At 38.0% G+C, this 18984-nt stretch overlaps 1 protein-coding gene across 11 annotated transcripts in view; it reads left to right on the forward strand.

Moving 5' to 3' along the window:
• LOC129774904 (breast cancer anti-estrogen resistance protein 3 homolog) overlaps positions 1–18984 on the forward strand; it is a 141886-nt gene that overhangs the window by 38147 nt on the left and 84755 nt on the right. For 3 of the 11 annotated variants that reach the window (XM_055778971.1, XM_055778970.1, XM_055778968.1), the window contains exon 1: positions 14444–14627. The exons of 6 other annotated variants lie outside the window; for them this stretch is intronic. The gene's annotated coding sequence lies outside the window, so the exon portion shown is untranslated. 2 more of the 11 variants (XM_055778969.1, XM_055778966.1) reach the window with 1 other exon arrangement.

The following is an 18984-nucleotide window of genomic DNA, read 5'->3' on the forward strand; positions in this document are numbered from 1 at the left end:
TACCACTGTCATCGCAAATGTTCAATTACAGGTTTAAACCGCCTCCAATGCGACACTGAGTGGCGCTTCGGCACGTCGCATTGAATGTAATTTACTGTACAACATGTCACAAAACTGGATGGGAAGAAATTTTCCAACTGTGAAAGCTGTGGCGAGTGGCAACAAATCGCTAAACAGGAAGGTTTAGCCGAACAAGATGGGGAGATCGAGTGATAACAAAACAATAAACTCTTTAGATTGAAGATAATTTTGTGATCCTGAAAAGGACCCTTTTTAGCCTGCATGTGAATCCAACGAGCGAACAAATCGTAATGAATGTATTTTTCTTTCTTTCTTTCTTTGTTTTTAAGAGGCTTTAAACTTTGCCATCGCTCCCTTTTAACGCTCATTCGTTCGTCTCATTGGACTCGCCCCTCTGGCTGATGCCGATTTGTCTCCATCCTGTGAGTGTGTACCGCTAGAGTATACAACACGCGGACCCCAAAAAATATCTTATTTTCTTTCAAACCGTAAACCCGTGTGGTGCCGTGCCGGAGCACCAGTATACCTAACAGCGATTATAGAGTTTCGGCCGTCGGAGTGCTCGAGTTGGCTTGCAAAGCTGCTCACGACAATCAGAAAACCCGCATCAAGAACAGAGCAGCTTCGGTTCGGCGCTCATCAAGGCAACAATTAGTTTCAGTTAGTGGCAAAGTGTTTCTCCGTCACGTCGCATTAAATTTAATTTACTGAACAACATGTCACAAGCTGGATGGGAAAAAATTTCCAACTGTGAAAGCTGTGGCGAGTGGCAAACGCAATAGCTAAACAGGAAGGTTTAACCGAACAAGATAGGAATATCGAGTGATAACAAAAACACAACACCAAAGGTTCTTTTCAGAACCATCAACATGTTCATAAAGAGTAAACAGTAAACTAATCCATTTTTCAGGTAGATAGGTAGGTATTCACGTAGGAGAAGAAAAAAAAACAAATTATTTAAAATATATATTTAACAAAAGCTGTCCCCTTTGTATAGTCCTACGTCACTCCAGTTATGTCCCCGACATTACCCACCCGTCTTTTTTGAACAGCATTTTTTCCAATCTTGAGCATAGTGAAGAATTTATAATGCCCCGTATTTCTTTCTATTAGCCAACATTAGTACTTAAACTAACTTAAACTAGCAACACAAATTTTAAAAACTAGCAACATCGTAAACTAACAAAAAAAATCGTCTAAAAGACACCAGAAGAAAACATCATGCATGTTATCGGTAGGATAGCAGTCAATATGCTCGAAAAAGTATGGATATTCTAAACGTAATCGTGACCAACATTTACATAAAATAATTTTCAAAAAATAAAAGGCAAGTACAGGTCGGACTCGATTATCCGGAGAATTAATTTTTTTTTTCACTCCGGATAATCTAATCCTCCGGATTATCGAGTCAAAAAAAACGAATTTTCTCTCGGTAAACGTAATATAATTATGATTTGCACTTATTTATTAAACAATTTTATCTAGGTTGACCCGTTTGTATGTTTGTGACTTTGTAACTTTGTAACTTTGTCTGTAGCGCTGTACCACATTAATAGAAATTTAATCCCCTTCCTGTTGACCGTTTGATCTGAAATTTGGAACACATCTTTATCTCTGGTATCATTATAAAACTGCGTATTCCATGATCTTGAAAATCCAAGATGGCGACCGCTAAAAAATGGCGGATTATGGACATATTTTCTCAAAATCCTATCAATATGGGTTTTCCCAAAACCCCATCAATATGGGTATCAAATGAAAGAGCTTGACTAGTAGAGTACAGTTATTTATGAAAAATTCAAATCCAAGATGACGGCCGCTACAAACTGGCGGATTACATATTTTCTCAGAACCCCATCAATAGGGTTTTCCCAAAACCCCATCAATATGGGTATCAAATGAAAGAGCTTGACCAGCAGAACACAATTTTTTATGGAAAATGTAAATCAAAGATGGCGACCGCTACAAAATCGCCATCACAAATTTTCGCAGAACCTCATCAATATGTATATCAAATGAAAGGGATTGACTAGCAGAATACAGGTATTTATGAAAAATGTAAACCAAAAATGGCCGCCACCTCAAGATAGCGCCATACATTTTTTGTCAAAACCTCATCAATATGGGTATCAAAAGGAAGTTCTCGACTAGTAGAACATAGCAGATAATGAAAAATCCAATTCCAAGATGGCCGCAGTCCCCAAAAAACTAATTACTTTTTAAATGGTTTCATTCAGCTTGATCTGTTCCTATGTATGTGTAGGGTTGTGTAGCATACTAACTAACCTCAATTCCAATTAAACACAAAACATCCTGACCCTCATTATTTCTCATCCTCAATTCCGCATTCTTACTTATTTCCCATAACCACTTTTCCGCATACCATATCTAACAACATTTACATTCGTCAGCAACTTTTGATTTCCTTACGGAAATCCCCCAAACCAACTAATTTCACTTCAATAATCATTTCAATTTTCATTTTTCAACTAGTGCTCCCGTGGCCGAGTAGTTAGCGTCATAACTAACATGCCGGGTGTTCGGGTTCGATTCCCGTTCTGGTCGGGGGAATTTTTCGTCAAAGAAATTTCCTCCGACATGCACTGTGATCACGCGTATTCTAGAGCTTGCCACTCAGAATGCATTCAAGGCGTGTTATTTGGCATAGAAATCTCAACTAAGTACTAATAAAAATGACGCAAGTAATACTACGTTGAGACGGCGAAGTTCCCCTAGGAACGTTAGTGCCATTGAAGAAGAAGAAGAACTAATTTCATAACATCGGCTGAACGCTATTATGGCACGCCAAACTTCCCTGTATACGACCTCCAACAACTAACAACAATAACATACCGCCCCGCTCGACGCTTGGTGTAGACAACAATAATGATAATAAATAAACATGTAATATCATATGCGAACTTAGCTCGTAAGTTAGTTGGTAAGAGAAATACACTCTTGTGACAGACATCGACTCGTGAATTACGTTAAATCCGAAATCCGAGCATGCCAAAGGGACAGGCATGTATCAGTTATCCCACATTAACAGAAAATTTACCCCGTTCCTGTCGAATGATTGATCTGAAATTTCGAACATACATTTAATTCTACTGTCATCATCAAACTGCGTATTCCATGATCTTGAAAAATTCAATTTGGCCGTCGTTAAAAAATGGCTGAATGATTTGACTTGGAGAACACGAAACATAATGAACAACATAAATTCAAACATGTCGCCGCTACTAAATGTTCGACTATGTATTTTGCAATCTCCTTAATATCGGTATCAAATGAAATTATTTGACTAATAGAATACAGTACATCATGAAAATATTCCGAAGAAAATTATTATTAAAATTATCCACAGTCAGTTGTTTCATCATCTTGTGATGGCGGCCATTTTGGGATTACATGTTCTACTAGTCAAGCCCTTTCATTTGATATCCATATTGTTGGGGTTCTGAGAAAATATTTAATCCGCCATGTTGTAGTGGCCGTCATCTTGGATTTGCATTCTTCATAAATAACTGCATTCTACTAGTCAAGCCCTTTCATTTGATACCCATATTAGCTATTCAATATAGAATTATTATAAAAATTATTCAAAATTTCCGAAAATCAAAAATAATCGAGTCTAAAATTCCGGATAATCGAGTCTCCGGATAATTGAGTCCGACCTGTATCGATTTTCAACCTTCAATGATGAATTTCATATATTACATTTAAAAATCAAACTACTATTCAAAAAAAAGGAAAATCTGTACAATAGAACCCTTATTATCCGCGGAATAGTCTGGCTAGCTAATCGCGAATAACGAAAATCGCAATAAAGGACTAAAAATGAGTTCGAAGCATGAAAAAAAAATATTTCAGCATGAAAACTATGTTTTATCAATACAGAAATCATTAAACTATCCATCTACAAGGTTCTGTACACCAGTGGTCAGATAATGTGAAAGCCATGACACAAACACAAGTGCATGAAACTAATTCCGGGAAGGCCTATGGATTTACTATGGAACTCGCTATCGCGCATAAAGCGCGATTCACATACAACATCCACGTCACGTTCACGTTCCGTCACGTCACGTTGCATCAATTCTCGCTTAACTTTTGAAAAGGTCCTATGTAACAAAAGTAAACAAATCGAGTTAATGGATGCACGCTCTTAGTTTTCAATCATTGAATGCATTACAAAAACAATCGTTCATGTATCTATCTTCTTCATCTTTTTATCGCCGATACAAAAAATATCCAATGTGCAGATTCGTATTTTAAGCACTCGGCTGTTACTTCGAACGCCACTTTCCTCCGACGCTCGGAACGTCCGAAGTAACAAAGCAGTCAAAACAACACAAAGTCGTACTTCGGTCGTTTTGGGTTTTTGTTTCTTACAGGCGTTGTTAGCGATTTCAGTGCAATTCAACGAGTGATAACAACAATAATATGTCTTTAGAACGAAATGCTGATATTTGAATTGCTGTTTAGTAGTTAGTTTCAGATTCGCATCGTGCAACGTAATATGTCCAATGTGCAAACGCGGCAGTCAAAACGTCCAATGTAACATTTTTCGTTCCTAGGCTTCAAATTTGAGCTCAAATCACTGAACAACAGTTACGATTGGTTTTTCAGAGTTATTCTTGACTGCTAGTGGTGAAAGTAGCGATAGAGATCGATACCTTTCAATACACTTCGCAGATTAATGTTCGGGTCTTCAACTTCGTTTTTCTCGAGTTGACGAAAATGTTACATTGGACCTTTTCAAAAGTTACGCGAGAATTATTCTTCCATGCAATTCTTATTGAAGCATTCACATACACCAGCAACGGCAAGTCGAAGTTGCCGTTGCCGGTGTATATGAATGTTTGCATAAGAACTGCTTGGAAGAATAATTGACGCAACGTGACGGGACGGAACGTGAACGTGACGTGGATGTTGTATGTGAATCGCACTTAATCCGCACCGTGGGTCATCCGCTCGCGGATAATCGGGATTCCACTGTATGACATTTTTATCTTCGCTCCAGATTAACACTGTTCATTCCCGAAGGGCATTTCTGAAGTGCAGCTCATGCGCTGTATCCATCCTCCGGTTCTGCCGTCAGCTGCAGGATATTTTTTCTACTCGCCCTGATCCTCAACGCACACATTTGTGCGCGATTCTCCCAATCGCGTCTTTTTGTGTTGCTTTGTTTGTCTTCACAACAACATAAGCATCCCTCTGTTCCAGTTGTGCACGCAGACCGAACCAGCGAACAAGCAATCAATTACACGAAATTGAGAGGGATTACAACATCATATGTTTGGAAGTAGAATTACGCGCATTCAAACCCTCTCCTGAACTACGTTTGGAGTTACGTACTTTTGATTGCAACATGTTATGTTTATTTTGCTGTTAGTGTTGTTGCCGAGGGAACTGTGAAGGGTATCAGGTTATTGAAGATCCCATTTTTGTGTAATTGCTTAATGAGAAGGGGAAACTTTGTCAGAAACGTAAGTTTGATGACGCTTTTGCCTTTCCGAACAATTCGTGAAAAAAAAATTGGTGTGGAAAAAAGTACATCTAGTGAGATGTCAGATGCCGACTTTTAAAAAATCTTTTCAATTTTCATCGGAACATTCACATGATTACACGTGATTTGAGCTTGAGCTCAAAAGGTTCGAGCATCTAGGCGCACAGGAAAATAGATTTAAAAAAGGAAACCAAAGCAATGTTCCCTATTATCCTGTTCGTTTATTTCACTTTACGTGCATAAGCCATTTCAGCAGTAACAAAGCCGTATTGAACTGAGAAAATGTTATCTCATCGATACACTATCGTCTTTCAGGAAAATAGAATTATTATTAGAAATATTACTAGGCTTTCATTGTTGTGTTGTTGAAAGCGCAAGTAGTCCGATGTTTCATGTTGTAAACAATAAAACGTGTGAGGACGAAGAGAGGCTGAAATCTCTATCACTGATGGTTACGTAGGCGTAGATATTCTATAATAACCAAGAGTTGTCAATTAGGGTAGGGCGGGGCTAGTTGGTCATAGGGGTAAGTTGGTCAGTGACGATATCTTGGAATCTGAGCGTCCAAAAAATTAGCGATCTATGGATGAAAAATAGCGAATTGCTGATACAAAAAAATAAGCAAATTGGAAAAACTTTTCATTAAGTAGGTTAAACAATACGGACATGGTGCTGATTTTGCCAAAAAATATTCACGGTTTGCGCCTTATAAAATGTGTTCTAAAACTGGTTAATAATCATGAAAAAAATAGACTCAAACTTAAAACAAAGGTTTATTGTACATATTAGCTTTGAGTGTTAATGGAAATCGCTTTTATTTTTATTGAATTTTCATGAATATTATTTTTTATATATAGAGGGGCTAGTTGGTCACACAAATTGCTCGTTTTAGAGCAACGCATATAACATTTTCAGGTATACCGTGTTTCATTACGCAAGCTATAAACAAATATAGAAAGCATATGTTTTACTGCTAAACCCAGTGTATTTGAAACAAGTCAACCACAACACAAACCACTTTCAATATAATTGTCATATTCCTATTTTTTGCTGTAAAATTTTCATGAAATAGAATGAACACTCACATTGAATATCAGAACTCACAATAATGCATTGAGTAATGTAGCATACCTGGAGGCTATTTCTATATACTTTGGGGCGAACGGTACAAATGCCATCAAAACAAATGCAAGCAATAATGCAAGCGGTTGTGCGTCGCAGGGATGCCAGGTGATTTTTTTCAAAAGTGAGCTTCGTATTACGAAGTGGGGAAATAGGCATGACAATATGGGTTTACAGAAGAAATGAACACACTTTTAAAATAAAAATTTTGAATGAAAATTATTTTTTCCAAATTAAATTAGTACCCTATATAAAAGAAAATCACTTTTGTTTGCAAGTAGTGAAAAAATATCATGCAAAAATTGTGTCTAAAGATAATTTTATATTATTATGGTATGTTTTGGTGGGAAAATCTGAAAATTCATAGACAATAGTTTAAATTAGGGCCAGACCAACATACTTCTAGTAGGTAAATAACGCCAAGAAAAAAAAATCATACAAATTTTTGCAATTTTAAACTGCATTAGGGCCGACTAATCTGATAGAGAATAGTTGCCCTCATACAAACTAATGTCGTATCCAGATGTCGACACCATTCCGCCGTCAACGCGAATGGCAATACGTGTATTATTTGCTCAAAAAAATGCCTATTATTGACCAACTTACCCCGTGTAATATAAAGACGTTAAATTAAAAAAAAATGTCAAATAATTGATTCTCTGGTTATTTTTCATTGAAAGGGTAAAAGGTAAGCTTCATTGTGGTACATAACATTCTAACGCAAAACTTCGTACTACAAAATTATAGCCAAATTTACTCAAAAATGACCAACTAGCCCCGTCCTACCCTACTAAACTAAACGATGAAAATTATTTTAAAAAAAGTTATCCATTCTCTTCAGTCAGAGCAATTTCAATTGAAAGTTTAATTTCTCATGCAAAAGGACAATTTTTTTATTCTGTATTATAGTGACTTTGAATTATTTTTGGCTGGCTCGTCACTCGGATCACAGGTTTACTTCCAGTCCGAAGGAAGAATGTCGGGAGTGAGAATTGAACTCGTGACCTATAGCGTGAGAGTACGGATGTGAACCACTAAGCCAGATCGCCTCCTCTCGAAAAGACTATCGCTGCTTTCATGGGAAACTTTCATTCGATTTCATTTCAGCAAACTGAGCTGTTCCGGACAGGGTTGCCACATTTAATTCTGTAAATTTTTTTGTAAAAAATCTGTATATCTGTATTTTTAGCAAAAAAAAAATCTGTATAAAAATCTCTATCAAAAAATTAAGGAAAAAAAATAAAATAAAGGTTTGTTCTCATTTTGAACTTATTTATCTTATTTATGGGTTGTTGAAGTCGTATCAATACAACAAAAGAAATAATTAAAAGTTTTTCTCATAATCCTCTGAATTGTATGATGTTCATACATGGTTTTGTTAAACTTTGCCTTCAAATTTTCAGCAATTTCATCCTTGAGCCGATACATTGTTATACGCTTTTCAAATAGAGTCTATAAATGTGGGTGCCAATCGGTTTTCGGATTTTGTTTTGTTGGCATTGTAAAGCGAAAGTATTCGCTCAGCACACGCTAATGAATGCTATCAAAAAGTGTCTTAGAAACGACCTTAGCAATGGATACAAAAATTCTCATAGCGCCTTTTGAATTCTTGTTGCGATACTTTTTCTCCAGTTGTTCAATCGAACATATAACATATAAAACCCATATAAACCCCAAAGATTTATGGCATTTAAATTCAAAATGTTAGAAGGCCCGTCTACGAGATTTTGTTTATATGTTATACTTTCTAGCTATTTGGTCCTTTCTATCCGTCCTTCCTTCGTATACATTTATCTGTTTTTTTTTCTATTGTTACAAATTTGTGCTTCTAACATTTTGTCTTTCTTTTGATTTGCAGATTTGGGCAATTACATTCAATCGAATTATACACTGACATTATTATTTTAGACACAAATTTCGTTACTTATATTGAGTAGTTCTGCATACAGCTAATAAAAAAAACAAAAATTATTGCTTACTATTTTTATTCATTTACTAGCTGACCCTGCAAACTTCGTCTCGCCCAAAGTGGTTGTAGTGGTTTTTGTTGTAGATAATTTCAAACAATTACGTTTTTTTTACTAGGCGAACGTCCATGGGTTCAATCGCAGAACTATCCATTGATTAATTTTGACCCTTTACAAATTTCTTTTACTATGAATTTCCTAGTACTGCTACCAGAACTCGTAATTATAATATTAAATTATTTTCAGACCCAATTCTCGTTCAAGATTTTTCAATCACTTGCAAATAACATATTTAACATGTTTGATACAGAAAATATAATAAAATGATGGAGTGCTCCCGTGGCCGAGTGGTTAGCGTCACACCTAACATGCCGGGGGTTCGGGTTCGTTTCCCGTTCTGGTCGAGGTAATTTTTCTTCAAAGAAATTTCCTCCGACTTGCACTGTGGTCACGCGTATTCTAGAGCTTGCCACTCAGAATGCATTCAAGGCGTGTTATTTGGCATAGAAATCTCAACTCTCAACTCAGTACTAATAAAAGTGACGCAAGTAAGTAATACTACGTTGAGAAGGCAAAGTTCCTCTAGGAACATTAGATCCATTTAAAAAGAAGAAGACAATAAAATGATGACATCTGAAATCGGCACAAATAGTTGTACAACGACAGTACTCGAATCGAATACACCCTCTTCGAATCACAATTTCTCGCGTTACTGTGCATTCGCCTGCCATGATTCCAGCAACGCTTGCGCATTGAATCTACACACGTGCTCTCCAGCTGGCTGATAAAACTATCAAGATTGATGCGAGATTTTCAAAGAATTTCAACAATCCATTGAGCTTATTCAAAACAGTTTAAAATCCGCCGACGATGCTCCTGGCTTTAGACGAATTGAGGTTACTTGCGCCATCTGTCATTTAACAACGTAAATAAATCATTCTGTTTGAAGAACGAGCGACGGTTAAATTATTTGAATATTGTTTATACAAACATACTAAAATTGTGATTAAAAATAGGGGATGGGAGTTAAAATTTGAGGTTATATATGGTTTGAAGCCAAATTAAAGGAAAAAAAAAAATTTATTTTATTTATTTATTCAGTTTATTTATTCAACAATACTTGTCTATGAGCCTTCGGCTCTTAAAGACTGGCTAGTTTAACTAACAATATTTTGGCATTTTTAAATTCAAAACATTAATCAATAAATAAGGTACATATACATTTTAACAAAACCATACAATTGAGCTCGAAATTGACAAAAACAAAAATAATACTCAAACATTCGGAAACTGCTCTGACAACAGACTTGTTTTTAACTGTTTTTTGAACGAACATACATTACGGGATTTCAAATTGTCGCTAAGGTTGTTATAGAACGTAATAGATTTTTTCAAAACCGAATTCTGGCCGAATCTTCTTGTATTGCTTCTGCTGATACTTAAGTTTGTCCCGCTTCTGGTGTGGTGCTGGTGCTGATCGGAGGCCCTTTCTAGATGAGTGTTTGTGTGGACCGCTTCTAGTACTATCTGCTGTATATGGGTACACGCGCTGACTTTGTAGACATTTTCTACCAATAACAATTGGTGTTTTGTATGAACGGAGTTGACGTTCTCCAAGAATACCCGAAGAGATTTTTATTAGCTTTGTTTTGAATCACTTGAAGAGATTTCATTGCTGATTTATTGGCTGTACCCCAGATCAGTATTCCATAGGCTAAATGACAATGGAACAGTGAAAAGTGCAGGTTTCGTTTCGTACTGGTTGGAAGCAAATCGCAGATTCTTCTGAACACACCTGCTACCTGTGCCAATTTAGCACCTAGTCTACGAGTATGCTCAGACCACTTTAGTTCACTATCAAGCTATACCCCTAAGTACTTGAAAACATCCGCTCGATCAATTATATTACCGTCGTAGAAAATATTCAGATTAACCTCTTTTGGAATATTGAATAGCATGTATTTTGTTTTAGAGATATTCACAGTGAGCTTGTGTCGATTCATCCACACTCTTAGACTGCAAAGATCTTCATTAATCGCACTTTGAAGAAGTTCGTATGATTCGCCAACATAAATTATCATCCGCATACATGAACAGAGCACCTCGGAGGAGTAGGTCCTTCAAATTGTTCACATAACAATCAAACAAAGTAGGCCCTAGAGTGCTACCTTGAACCACGCCATAATCCACATTTCGCATCGTACATCTCACATTTTTATCTTGCACAAATTGAGATCGTCGTTCTAGGAAGCTCCGAAACCATAGCATAGACCGACCTTTCACACCCAACTCACTAAGTCGTCGTATCAAAATATTTCTGTCACAGGTATCAAATGCTTTACTCAAATCGAGGAAAATTGCAGCAACTTTTTGTTTTTCATCACAGTGTCTCTGTATTTTGGATACAACGCCGAATAAAACCGTTTGTGTACTCGATTTAGGTCGAAATCCGTATTGCTTCGATGAAATCAGCTTATGGTATTCGAGATGATCCACTAATTGTTTATTTATGGCCTTCTGCATAATCTTATCAGTGACAGAAGGTACATTTATTGGGCAGAAATCCGAAAAATTTTCAGTCCGTGAGGTTTTTGGAATGGCAACAACTTTAGATACCTTCAGATCTGATGGGACACAACACTGCATTATAGATGAATTTATGATATCTGTTACTGCTGAGGTAATTTCGTCTTTACAGAACTTATATATTTTTGTCTGAACATTATCATACCCTTTTGAGGCAGATGATGGGAGTCCATCAATTATTCGTTGTACTTCAGCAGTAGTCACTGTAGATAATTCCAATATAATAGCAGTTTGATCGCGAATGGGCTGTATTGCAGTGTAGGGTATTTTCTCTGCCAACGATTTGCCAACTGAAGCAAAGAAGTCATTTGTCTCATCAGCAAGCCGTTGTTTACATTTTTCTGAAACCCCATCGCGTGTAATTATGTTTGTTAATGTAGGTTTGTTTCCCAATACTTAACCTTAATCGTAACCCATGTTCTGATGATGTTATCACTACAACGGTCGAATTTAACAGCGTAGTACTGCTGAAAGGAATATTCTAATCGGTACCCTAGCGGTCTCATATACAGTTTATACAGTTTACAACCTATTCCCATGCCTACCAAGTTTTTTTTGGTGTATAACCTCATCAAAATCTGTCGAATCCTTTCGGAGGAGCTTGACCACAAACACCGTAACACGAGATTTTTATTTTTTAAATATGATAGATATAACCTGATTTTATGTTGATATGCTACGATATGATGTACCCGAATCGCTGACATTGTGATATGCTGTGTCGTCCTATGAGTGGTGGATGGTCGATTTTTTCTCTGGACTCAAACTATGCTGATGTGGTACTTCCGATTGACGGGTAGTATGATTATTTGCGGTAACTAGTTAGCTGATGGACTCCTGTTAGACAAGTGGGGAGTCCACTAGATATCTCACCCATCTCACATTTCTATTTCCGAAAACCTCAACGGGAACTTTATTTAAGTGTAAAACAATCTATTCACTGTAATGACATGAACATTCCATAACCATAGAAATTCATAGATATCCAATTATACATACTGGAATTGTTCTATAGTTCTTGTGTTCAGAATATTTATATTAAGTTAGTATTTCAAACTGATAGAATGTGAAATAAAAACAAAGAAGAAAAACCAGATAACTTAAGCTAAATGAGCATACATTAGCCTATTATGAATTCCAAGGCCATCTCTTAAAGATGAAGAAAATGCTGGCAAACTATCGACGTAATTCCGTCTGATTATGGAATAACTTGAACTGCGGATGCCCTGCTGAGACAGTAATTCATATAATACCAAAAGTAGTGCACCCATTCAAATGCTTCCGATTTGACCGACAATGTTTAATGAAAACTCAAGAATCTTGCTTTCTTCTTACCAACCAGACATTTAATGATATTGCTCCACATCTGAACAGCATTCAGGAAACAAGATCAATGATACGATTGATGACAATGGTTGGAAATTATTTCTGTTAGTAGTTACCATGATTGGTGTTAGAGGTGAAAAAAAAATTTTTTTTTTGGTATTTTTATGGTGTAAACATATGGCCACAGGAAGCAGCAGTGTTCGTAGAGGTGAGAAAATCAAACGAATTGATAATTTCAAGTTTTACTGTTAGAGTAATACTGTTAAAGTAATCTCTGTAATCCGAAACTCACCACTGGAACATTACAATAAATGGATTGATTAATTCAACCTCATCTTCTCTTGTTTTGATCAATTGTTTTATGTTGCGTTTTGAAATTAAACATTTTGCTGTCAATAATAATCAAGTAATAGCTACTTCAGTCGTAGTTGCAATATTTGGTATTGTTATGTCGGCTCACATTGATGAAAACAATAGCTTATTGAAAGAATTTTTCATAATGGTAAAAATATTTCAGATTGATAGGGTCCTTCGTAATCATTTCACTCTTTTACAATAGAGAAACATGAAGTGAAAAGAAAAACGACCGACCGACGAACAATTCCTCAATATTCCCCCTTCAACGAGCGATAGAGGCTATACATCAAGACGTCAACCCCCCTCGGGGCTCACTGCTGTCTGATCTTGAATGAACAACGCACCTCACTTCTTCTGTTTCTCCCTCCGAGAGGTGGTTGGACTTGAAAGAAAAACCATCCAACCACACATTTGCCGCATTCGCACTCTCATTTGGGTATGCCTATTTGTACCCATCCCCTTTGGGTGCACTTCGAGCCGCCTACCGGAAGCGCTAACCACAGAGCCAATGCAAAGTACGGCACCGTTTGTTCGTAGTACTACGAGACATGTGTGTACGTGCTCATGTCTCACCAGCGGGTCTCTGCTCTGCTCTTATCAATCTCTTATCGGGCCACAACCAGCAGCGTAACAATCGCGCCTCTCAGCCTGCCAGTCAGTTTACAAACCAACTGACGGCACTCACACAAATCAAAACGCGCCCCGTCTGGTTGTAGTGGTTCAAGGCAAGGACGAATTCCGAGTGTCGTTTGTGGTGGTGTTGGTGGTGAGTTACTTCCCTTGCTGCTCAGAATTGTGCTCCGTTCTGTGCAAGGATACAGCGACAACCCGGTGGGATACCTTCCACAGTCCAGAAGTGTGTACTCTCGCGTTCGGTAATGTCGGGTTTTTCTTCTCGATCCTGCTGGTGAAAAATTGTCTCCTAGTTTCAGTTTTTCATCTCCTAGCTATAGAAAATTTTCCAACCTGCTTCTACCAACCTTCTGGTGTTCCTCAGCACGGAAGCTCAAACCTAATCGCGGATAAATTGCATCGAATCGGAGAAACAAAAAAATAACGTATATTCGTACAGTGCAAAAAGTGGGTGGGAAAATTGAATGCCAAGAATCTGTTGAAAAACGGGTTTCCCTAGAAAATTAACTTCTGTTGTGTGAAAAGTGAACTCTGGCCACATTTCCCCATTCAGGGAAGACTGTGGTGTGTAAAATGTGTTCACGTGAATATATCCCTAACAGCATTTGTTGAATAATTGATGCGCGAGAAGAAAGCCGCCTCCCTGAAAAGTGTAAAACAGGGAAAAGTTTTGTACGGTGATTCTGCTGTGCCCAGCTGCACACCATCCCTGCGATAGTTGGATTACGCCTCACCGCCACCCACACGATTTCACTAATCACACACGCTACAGCACTGTGTGAATCGTACAAAGGATATCATTTCGTCAGACCGCGCCACGAAATTCTCAACCCAGATTGGAAACAGGAAAACTAATTAAAGTTTTTCCTCGGTTCGAACGAAGCTTATGAATTGCGCTCCCATGATTTAAGGTGTGTATATGATTTTCAAAGCCTTGCTCTTTTTGCCTCCAGGATTCTTTTTTTTTTGTTTGTCTTGGCCACTGATTTTCTCAATGGGGCGAAATGAGTTACCGGACGGACGAGATTCGCGCACACCACTATGCGATAGGGATGCACCAAGAGGGTACACAACAAAAAGGACATCACGAGAAGAGAGGGAAGGTGAGAGTGAGTGTTCTTATGTTGGTATCTGGCAGAATAGTTAATGTTTTGCACTCACCCAGCCCCTGCCCCTGACGATATGTTATTATGCTCGGCGCAAGTTTTCTGTTTATTTTTATGCCGATGCCGTTTTGATTGCTACAGCTGCGTACCGTTTGTCGTTTTCGTGAATGGAAATGTTTGTAGGATTTTTTCAGGAGATGAATATGCATTCATAGAATCATTGTATCACTACTCAGATCAACAGCGAGTACTCGTAACTGAAAAATAAATATACTCAAACAAAGTGAATATAACAAACTCAACAAAGTGATGTTATTGTGGTTTATTTATTTGAGAAAAGATTCAGGAATGCCTGAATATGTGAGATAAAATGTAAACTCTTGTGAATGTACATCCATTCCTCAAAATATACATCAATTAAAGTGAGATTTTTTTTTTCGATAATGTTCGTAAAACATTTTAGGCAAAGATGCGGTTAAGATATGCATTCCTCGTGGTGTTTTCATTTGTTTTTTAACATTCTTTTGATGGATTCAAAAGTATATGAGTCCTTCTAATTGACCATACGAACTACATGAACAATAGCACCCATGAACTGAAATGAACATTTATTCTGATCGAAATATTCAAAAATACATTCGACAAAAGAATTAGAGGAACTAGGTGCGAAGTTGAAAATTTAAAATGATTTTTGACATGCTGTAACTTCGTGAGAAATTAACGCATTTCGATGGGATGTGCATCATTTTGAAGCTACAACTTTCAGGTATTAGAATATTTTACGTACATATTTTTATCTTGGTGTGTGTAGGTGTAGTGGGCAACAAGATTGGGATGAAATCAAAAATCGATTTTTCTTTGTTTTTTCAATAATATTCTAGACTAACACAATTTTTTTGCTAACCAACTCAATAGCAAATCCAATTAACTTTATCAACCAGCTTTTATTTGATTCCAAGGACGTTCGTAGGACCTTCGCACACAGAGATATTTCAGTTTCAATGAAAAATATGGGAGAAGAGTGCGTATTTGTACCTACAAACGCATGAAAACGAAAGTTACGAGTCGTTCATTCTGAGAGTCGCGTATGTTTTTATACTTCTGGTACGATTTGCGACTGAATGCTCCTCTAATTTACTCCAAAATTTGAAAAATCTGCTAGAAAAAACGGCAATATGAAACGTTCACAGATGTTTAGGGAATACACTAGGCTTAAAATTTGCTCGCAAACATTAGAACTTATTGCGATATTTGCAGAATTACATTAGATTTTGTAAAGCACTATAAAAATTCTGTTTTTGACAGTTTTTTTTTAAATCGATGCAAAAAATTTAATAATTTTTTTTCGTCAAAGTAAAAAAGTATCCTTGTGCAGAATTTATTGGAGTTTTCAAAACTGCCTTTAGATGGCGGTCCGATGGTTGTTTATTGAATTACTCATCATCAAAGACGAAGGGATATTTTTTCATTCAAACTGAAATATCTTTGTGTGAGAAGGTCCTACAGGAACGTTCTCGGAGTCAAATAAAAGCTGGTTGATGAAGTTAATTGGATTTGTCATTGAGTTGGTTAGCCAAAAATTGTGTTAGTCCAGAATATTATTGGAAAAACAAAGAAAAAACGATTTTTTTTTTTATCCAAAATATATATTTTTATTAAGGCTCATATGGCGTCAACCTGACGGGGCCGGGAGTTCAATATTTCGACAATGTTTGCCTTATAACTATGTTAGTAATATGTAACCGATTACTCGCGGTTGGCTCGAGGTTAGTATTACAAGTGTTTTCGTAATTGTGATGTTGCTGTCTCCAATGCTCTGTACCTGTGCCCGACACGGGATACTTCCTTTTGGGATGCAGCTGACCATTAATCAGCAACGCCCCCTAGTCTGTACCCCATATCTAGCGTGGTGCGTCTTCTCGACTCGAGGAATCCAGGATAGAATGGTCACTAGCCGGCGCAAACATCAGCTCGTGTAGAGTTGTCATGAGCGGTACAACCTTTGGCTCTCGTTGAATGATCAGTGGACTGCACAACCTTTGGCCCGTGTATCTGTAAAGAGTATGTGTATGTATTGCCGCGACTAAGTAAAAGTTTATAGATCGGATAGGAGGGATATGAAACAGGGACACAACGAAGGAAACATCATTAAACGTTGACATCGGCGTTTCTGAGGAACAGGTATAGATGAAGCAGAAGATCAGGATCACGGCTACCTAAGATATCCCGGACGGGGATATCCGATTGTCTGCCTTTTGCTCTCAGTGCTCTAGAGAGCTGAGAACGAGCAGCATGGAACCGGATACACGACCAGACAATATGCTCGATGTCGTGGTAGCCATCGCCACAATCACAAAGATTGTTTGCTGCGAGCCCAATACGATAGAGATGCGCGTTTAGTTTGTAGTGATTGGACATAAGCCGAGATATCACGCGAATGAAATCACGACCGACATTCAATCCCTTAAACCAAGCTTTCGTCGAAACCTTACCTTAGGAATAATCGTGTGTAACCAGCGACCGAACTCATCTTCACTCCACATGCGCTGCCAACTAACGAGTGTGTCCTGACGAGGAATGTGAAAAAAATCATTATAGGCAATTTGCCTTGCAAAAAGTGTGCCTTCTGAAGCGCCCACCTTAGCTAGCGAGTCCGCTTTCTCATTCCCCGGAATCGAGCAATGAGAGGGAACCCATGCTAAGGTAATCTTGAATAATTTTTCGACCAAAACACTCAATAGATGTCTTATTCTTGTTAGGAAATAAGATGAGCGTTTATCAACTTTCATTGAACGAATTGCCTCTATTGAGCTGAGACTGTCTGAAAAAATAAAATAATGGTCGATGGGCAGTGTTTCAATGATCCCTAGTGCGTAGTATATCGCATCCAGTTCAGCGACATACACGGAACAAGGATCTTTGAGTTTGAAAGAGGCACTGGAATTTTCATTGAAGATGCCGAAGCCAGTGGACCCGTTTATGAATGAACCGTCAGTAAAGAACATTTTATCAGATCTAACTTTCCCATATTCTGCCGAAAATATCGGCGGAATAGAATCGGAGCGTAGATGATCTGGGATTCCATGGATTTTTTGTCGCATGGACAGATCAAAATTGACAGAGGAATTGCAAAAGTATGGGAAGCAAACTTGGTTGGAGATGCCCGGTGAAGGGTGCACTTCATGGGTAAGGAAATCATGGTACAAAGACATAAAACTTGACTGAGGAGTCAGTTGGAGTAGATTTTCGAAGTTATCAATCACCAATGGATTCATGATCTTGCAACGGATGAGAAATCTGTAGGATAATTCTGTGAATCGAAGAGTAAGCGGGGGTACTCCTGCCAAGACTTCGAGACTCATCGTATGTGTCGAATGCAAACACCCCATTGCTATACGCAAGCAACGATATTGTATTCTCTCCAGCTTGAGAATATGAATCCTGGCAGCTGATCGGAAGCAAAAACTGCCATATTCTAACACTGATAATATCGTTGTTTTGTACATTTGAATGAGGTCTCCTGGATGGGCACCCCACCATGTTCCGGTTATTGTTTGGAGAAAATTGATTCTTTGCTGGCATTTCTGTTTCAAATACGCAATGTGTATTCCCCAGGTACATTTAGAGTCAAAATATACTCCAAGGTATTTGAAAAACATCGAGTGCTTGATCGTTTTGCCGGATAGGTGGGCGGGTTCGTGCTTCCTAGAAAAAAACGACCATTTCGGTTTTCTCCGTAGAGAATTCGATACCCAGCTTGAGAGCCCACGTGAACAGGTTGTTCAGGGTATCTTGCAAGGATTTTTGCAGAACGGCGGGATTAGTACCGGTGATGGAAATAACTCCATCGTCTGCAAGTTGTCTCAGCGTGCAGTTTCTAGTTAGACAATCATCCATATCATTGACGTAAAAACTATACAAGAGGGGGCTTAGGCAGGAGCCTAGTGGTAGGCCCATAAAACTGTAACGAGAAGATTTCAAGCTGCCATGATTGAAAAACATGTGCTTTTCTGAGAGTAAATTGTACAGGAAATTATTCAGAATTGGCGAAAGTCCACGATTATGAAGTTTCTCTGAGAGAATTTCCATGGAAACTGAATCAAATGCCCCTTTGATATCGAGAAAAACGGAAGCCATTTGTTCTTTACGAGCAAATGCGATTTGGATTTCAGAAGATAGCAGCGCGAGACAATCGTTCGTCCCTTTACCTCGGCGGAAGCCAAACTGCGTATTTGACAGCAAATTGTTCGCTTCAACCCACTTGTCCAAACGAAGTAGAATCATTTTCTCTAACAATTTGCGAATACAGGATAACATTGCAATCGGCCTATACGAGTTGTGATCGCAAGCCGGT

The sequence above is a fragment of the Toxorhynchites rutilus genome, chromosome 3 (genome assembly GCF_029784135.1).
Source record: "Toxorhynchites rutilus septentrionalis strain SRP chromosome 3, ASM2978413v1, whole genome shotgun sequence".
Lineage (NCBI taxonomy): Eukaryota > Metazoa > Arthropoda > Insecta > Diptera > Culicidae > Toxorhynchites > Toxorhynchites rutilus.